Genomic DNA, 7,160 nt, shown 5'->3' on the forward strand with positions numbered 1-7,160 from the left:
AAAAACCAAGGTTTCTGTGGCCATCTACAGTATTGCTTCCAGTAAGTGTTCATCCTCCTCCCCAGTATTACACCAAGATTTCTGAACATCAGCCATATCAAATGAACTCACTCTCATATTTTCTTCTTATAAATATTATTTCTTTCTCAAGTTGGCAAAATCCTATTCAATCTTCAGGACCCAGTAAATGTCACATTTACTTTTTAAAAGATTTTCCAGGTTACATAAATTATATTTATTTGCGCTCTCCCTCTTTTAGTGTTCTGTACACAGTTTTGTAAGAGCACATATCTACTATGCTAAGAATATTTGTTGGTTTTAACTCTTCACTTGTCCAAATTCGTCAAGGATAGGGGCCCATACATATTATTCTTTAATCCCAGCTGTTATTATTGTCCGTGACTTATAAGAACCATTCAGTAGATCTGCCTACAGCTTGACCACAGTTTACTTTTGACAAGTGCACTGATTAATGAGAGCTGGTTTGTGAAGCTGGTTTATATGAGTGGGTTGGAAACCTTCCATTGCGGGAACACTTGAAGATACTTCTACTTCATTATATCCCTCAAGCCAACACATGGCTATGTTTCCCACTCTTACACCTGGTTTTTACTTAAACCATCATCCCAGGAGGACAATGTGCCCCCATCTAAGCATATATATCAACACAGCCATACAGAAGTTTGTCTCCATATATTCATGGTTTTTTATATCAATTGTAAATGAAATGGTGAGTGAAAATTCTGTATGTTTTTATAACGTATCATTTCTATACTTTCTGATATCTCCTTTGGCTCTCTTCGCTCTGAGTACAGCTTACCCAGGACCTTTTGATGAGTCATGGTAGATGACCGTAAAGACAACTCATATCATTAAATGAATCTTCCTCAACTTTCTGCTTTCCACATTAAACATTCCTGCTTTTACACATATAATTCACTTTCCCTCCCCTAATAATAAAAAAGATATCTTCCTTTATAATAGTGCGCCTCTGGCTAAACGCTTCACCCACTCCATTCACTTTGACTTCTCTGGCACCTCAGCCCACTGATCGTCCAAACTCTATGGTCTGGTTCTTCAGGACTTTCTTGCTACTGATTTCTCCCCGTCATTTAAAATATTCAAGCATGCTCCTCTTAAAAAATATTTAATATTCCTCCAAACTCATACATGCCTCTCCTGTAACCAATGTATTTTTTCTCAGAAATACCAATGATCTCTTTATTATTAAATCCAAAAAGTATTTTTTTACCTCCTTCATCTAGACAAGTGTTTCTCAAATTCTAATGTGCACAGGAGTCTTATTAAAATGCAGATTCTGACTCAGGAAGTCTGGGTAGGGCCTGAGCTTCTGCATTCAGAATAGCTCCCCGGTGATGCAGATGCTACTCACCTGCAGACCACATTCAGCCCAGCCACTTTCTGTAGTGCTTGCCACTCCTTTCGGAGACTTTTGGGTTCCTGGCAGGAAGGAGGTGAGGAAGGTTCACAAAAATCGTGAACTGCTCTTTCTTTCTCTATCTGACCAATAGAGGGGGCTGTTGTGTAAACTGCAAATGGTTTTTCTATATAAGATCAGAATAATCGCACAAAAACCTTCCTTCCCTACAGTTTAAAGGATATTCTGACACCACTTTTTGCACAATGACATGTAAAGCATCTCAGACGCCAGAGGCAGGCAGTCTTGTTAAGACAGCCTCTCTCCCAACACACCTTACAACGTCCATCAGAAGAAATCTAAATCGTCATTCCTTCTCAACCTCACAGCAACCTGGGTTCAAGTCCACCAGTCATCAGACTTTTGTTTGTGGAAAATCTCCCAGGAAGGAGCTCACTGCCTCCTCACTGCTCCACCATGACCTTGGTGTTCACCTTGATGCTTGAGGTGCTCCTGTTCCTGAGTGAGTACTGTTCCATTTTACTCTCTTGTCCACACATGAAACATTGCTTTGGACTGACTTTGAACAGAGACTTTTTGTTCTGGCTGAGTTCACTGATTCAGCATTGATGTTTCAGAAGGAGCAGGAGCCCAGTCGGTGACACAGCCTGACGGCCACATCACTGTCTCTGAAGGAGCCCGTCTGGAGCTGAGGTGCAACTCATCTTCTGTTTCGTCCTATCTCTTCTGGTTCGTGCAGTACCCCAATCAAGGACTCCAGCTTCTCCTGAAGTACCTATCTGGAAACAGCCTTGTCTCAGGTATCAAAGGTTTTGAGGCTGAATTTAGGAGGAGTGAGAAGTCCTTCCACCTGAGGAAAACATCAGCCCATTGGAAAGACTCGGCCAAGTACTTCTGTGCTCTGAGTGACACAGTGACTAAGACTACAGTGGGAGCTGAACACAAATCTCCTGAGACTTAGTACCTTAAAAGACTCAGGGTCTCAGCCTATGTTATTTTCAGGATGTTGGCATGTTCTGTGAAGGCAAACAGTACAGAGAATACAGAATCCTGAAAGTGGTTGGTTCCCATGGGCATCTTAGATTTCTTTTCTCTTTCTTTTTTCTTTTGCAAAGGAAAGACTATTGGTTTCTTAATTTCAGTGTTCTCAGTGGTCTTGAGGCTGGTGGGTGGTTTCTTGTCAGTGTCACCTGAGCAGGCTGTGCCTATGCTGTACTGTTTTGTTCAAAGTAAGTTTTTATGTCATAAAAAGAAAACCCAATCTTAATATACTTTTTCAAAATATAGTTGACAATTCCAAGGCATTTGTTCTCACTTATTTAGTTTGGTTCAAACAAATGGGATTCTGGTTGGAATCACATTGGAAACTGACATTTTAGGATATTATGTTCTCCTACCCAAGAATATTATATGCCTCTTCATTTATTCAGGTCTTGTGTTAGTCCTTTAAAAGTAAATTTTGCTTGCTTGTTTCCAGAAAAGTTGGAAAAAATGAAATGAATCATTGAATAAGTGGAGAGTTGATGTCTAGTATTCTGTGTCTGTTCCTCTCACTGAACAGGGAAGAGAGCCAACAGAAAGTGGAGCAGCATCCCCAGTCCACAAGTGCCAGGAGGGAGAGGTTTCTATTTTTAACACAGTCACACACGCAGCAAGAGTGAGAGTTCCAACCATTAAGAAGAACATATCTCTGTGCAGGTCATAGGCTCAGACTGCACCATCTGCTCTGTAATCATGGGGACCCCGCCCACGTTCAGTCTGTTCACAACCCCACAGAAGGAGGCACTCACTTTCACACAAAATGATGTTTCTCAGAATTCATACCTGAGGTTGTTCTGTTTCCCCTTTTCTGCACACTTCATTAGGCAATATAAAAATATTTTATGAATGATGCTTGTACACAAAGAGCTTACTACCTAACAGTCATAGGAATATCTCTCTCATTAGATTTAAGCTTTATGAAGATATCAATTTTTTTTTTACCAATAAGCATTCACCGAACAATGGTTGAAACAATGAATGGCTGATAATATTTATACCCATATATACAGGCAAATTTATAGCCAATGGTTAGAATTTGTATGGAAACAAATTTCATCTCCCTATAAGGAAAAATGAACACTTAGAGGTTTTTCAAAACAAAACAGATTGCCTTGAGGTGTAAAATATTCCTCATTACAGGAACTAGTCAAAGAAAAGTGGAATGTCCATTTTCCAGTGATTTGCAGAAACGATTACAAAACAATATGATTTTGCACCAAACTAAGAATTTTAAGTTTTAAATGAGGGAAAATACCGTGAAAGAACTGAGCCACCAAAAAGCTTGTAAAATTCACCACAGATTAAAAAAAAAATCACTTCCAAATTCATGGAAATTGGATTTTGACTTTTTACTTGACTCATGTGTAGGAATTTAAGTGAGGGAAATGGTAGGAGAACACATTCCAAGCAGGGTAAACTTATTAAGAGCAAAGATCAAGAAACAATAAGCAAGAAGAGTTTAGGAAATTAAAAGTTTTTAATATTACTGAAAGGGACAATTTTTATTGGATGGTACTGTGAGATAATATGAAATGTTAGCTTGAGGCAGTAGTTCATCCAAGAGGGCCACACACAGCTCAGAACTGGGTTTCTTTCCAGATAAAAATACAACATGTCATGAGATTACCTGTCTTTAGCATAAGCAACATTAAGGAATATCTTGAAATTGTTTTTTAGAATGAGCTATTAATCTAAATTTAAACTGGTAGATAATATCAAAGATTTACTTTTACAAGCACAGTTCTAAATGTATAGAAAAACTGGATTTCCATAATGATTGATTCAATGAACAAATAAATTTCGTTTTCCCTGAGCAATTCTACCACCAACTAATCGCCATATTGCAGGAAAGGAAAAATCTGAACACTTTCCCAATGTGTTGCACTTTTATGATCACTTTGCAGCATGACTTTTGTTTAGACGTGGGGGAGACTAATAGCTTCTCTGCATTCATTAACCTCCCGTAAAGGACAAACTTTTAAATCAAATAATACAGACCAAACAAATAAAAATAACTACATTCTGCTGTGCTTTGTACTTTGCTCTCTTCCTCATCTGGCTGCAAAAACCCTTGCATGATTTTCACTGAAAATAACTCCAGAATTCATGTGAGATTTTGCCCTCCTCAGTACTTGTACTGGTATAGTTTAGATATGTTCCCATCTACTTCCCTGCTCTTCAGGGTACTGAGTTGCCACAAGGATAAGCCAGGCAGATAGTCCTTCAACATTAAGGCTAATTTCTAACTTACCCCCACTGTGCCTTTTATCATCACAAACATGTTTGTTGTCTAATTTGGTTCACTCTTAGAAGAGCATGGTTTGATGTACTTAAAAAAGGATATTCCTTCAGGCAGCAATATACTAAATTTTTAGGGGTCTTATAGCTCCATTTTTCTATTAAATGGTGCAGGGTTGAGAATCAAGTAAGCACATAAAAAATAGACAACAACACCGTAGTAAAACTAAAATTGTTATTCCACCGTTTGGTGATTTAGTTTATATCCACATCGTTCAGAAAGAGAGAGACTTTCTTCAAAAATAGAAACTGAGAAGCGTGAGGAAGAGAAATTATTTTATTGAATAAAAGACTTTCTGTAACACTCAGTGATGGATGAAGTGAGAGATGTGGAAACTTCCAGTCAAAGTTAGTACATTTTACTTTCATGAAATGTCTATGATCCATCCCAGAAAAGCAACCCATACATTTAGAATAGTCCCACTCACCGTTGTTTCATCAAGGAAACGTTTTCTTGGTGCTGAATGTTGGGTAATGCTATATACTATATACAACTGAATGTTGGGTAATGCTATATTTGGGGTCTTGAATGGTGGAAGAGACCAAGAACAATTTAAGTGAAAGGGAGGGGAAATAAGAATAGACCATGGACAGAGAAGATCTGTCCAAAGAGACTATTCAAGATTTGCTTTAATCTGTCATTAACATTGAAATTTGAAAGAGTTACTAGAATAGGCTCACAGACTCTCAAAACTAGAAACAATTGTGGAAAAGAGGGTAAGCACAAAGATGCAAGCCATGAACACATCTGCTTTGCAGACAGATTCATTTAAGTGGATATCTGTGGTTTTCGTGTTTTTTTCTACACAGTAGAGCTGCCATTTCATTGTGAGCTGTGGAAGTTAATCACTGGACCATTTTAGGGAACAACATTCACACCTTAGCCTAAAATATAGAGAAAGACAATGCAGAAATATGAAGAAAGACAGATCTGAGAGCATCGTCAGAGCCTATATCCAGCTCTGCCTGGAACAGCAAAAGTCAAAATACTCTCATTGGGAACAAGCCAGCATGAGCTGAGATTCTGTCATTTACAACAAATAGATCCATAATTACTACAGAAGAAGGTGGGGGGGAGCCTTTTGGTTTTGTACTATTTTATGAGCTGAATTTATGGTGCTGAGAACATTTTTCCGTCAAAATAACTAGAGTTATGTAGATACAGATCATCACTCGTCTACCTTCATTATAGTAAATATGAGCCAAGTTAATCCTATGTATGTTTTATGCATTTCTGATTGGAACAAATTAGAAAAATACTGAAAAGATCCACAACTCTGCCACATAGACAAGCACTCATTATTTTTACTTATTTCGATCTTTTTCACAATTTTGCACATTGTTACATCATAGAGACAATTTTATGTCCTTTTTATTAACACTCACTTTTGTCATTAAAAATACCTTGTATTCATAGCTTGAATTCATTATCTACTATTCTACACCATAGATATACCACACTTAAGTTTATAATTTTCCTGTTTGGGAATATCTTGATTATTTTTTTCCAGTGTTTCATCATTTTAAATAGCATTATGGTATACGCCTTTAAATAAAAATTTGAATTTCATTTTCTCATCATTTTATTAGAACAGCATCCTAGAACTGGAATTAGTGGTTCAGTGGGTAAAAACAGGTTATAGTCTTTTTGCTCCTTGTGTCTCGGGAATGGGGAGTTAGTGTTTAGTGGGGGACAGAGTTTCAGTTTAGGAAGCTGAAAAATTCAGGAGATGGATGATGGTGGGAGCTGCACAACGATGTGAATGTACTTAGTGCCACTGAACTGTACAGTTAAAGACGGTTAAAATAGTATGTTTTCTATTATGTGACTTCTACCACAATAAAAAATCATTTTCAAAAGTATTCTAAATGTATCAGCTCTACTCCCTAACACCTTTCTTACTTGAACCCACTACAGTCAGGTTTTCATCCCTACCATTCCGCTGATATCACTCTTGCTGAGGTCACCAGTGAGTTTTAAATTTTATTTATTTATTTATTTATGGCTGTGTTGGGTCTTCGTTTCTGTGCGAGGCCTTTCTCTAGTTGCAGCAAGTGGGGGCCACTCTTCATCGCAGTGTGTGGGCCTCTCACTATCGTGGCCTCTCTTGTTGCAGAGCACAGGCTCCAGATGCGCAGGCTCAGTAGTTGTGGCTCACGGGCCCAGTTGCTCCACGGCATGTGGGATCCTCCCAGACCAGGGCTCGAACCCGTGTCCCCTGCATTGGCAGGCGGATTCTCTACCACTGCGCCACCAGGGAAGCCCACCAGTGAGTTTTATATCAACAAATCCAATGATGCATTACCATTCTTTATCTTATTGAGTGTCTCCGAAGAATGTGGCATTATGGCTACTCTCTCCCTGAAACACCATCTTTGCCTGGATTCTGGAACTCTGGAACTCCACATTCTCCTGGTTTGC

At 38.5% G+C, this 7,160-nt stretch overlaps 1 protein-coding gene across 7 annotated transcripts in view; it reads right to left on the reverse strand.

Moving 5' to 3' along the window:
* Positions 1-7,160, reverse strand: part of LOC115803651 (sal-like protein 2) — a 900,219-nt gene that overhangs the window by 226,928 nt on the left and 666,131 nt on the right. The gene's annotated exons all lie outside the window — the stretch shown is intronic.

Source organism: Delphinapterus leucas, chromosome 2 (genome assembly GCF_059928025.1).
Source record: "Delphinapterus leucas isolate spDelLeu-1000000601 "Yukka" chromosome 2, BTC_Dleu_Yukka2, whole genome shotgun sequence".
In the NCBI taxonomy this organism is placed as follows: Eukaryota; Metazoa; Chordata; class Mammalia; order Artiodactyla; family Monodontidae; genus Delphinapterus; species Delphinapterus leucas.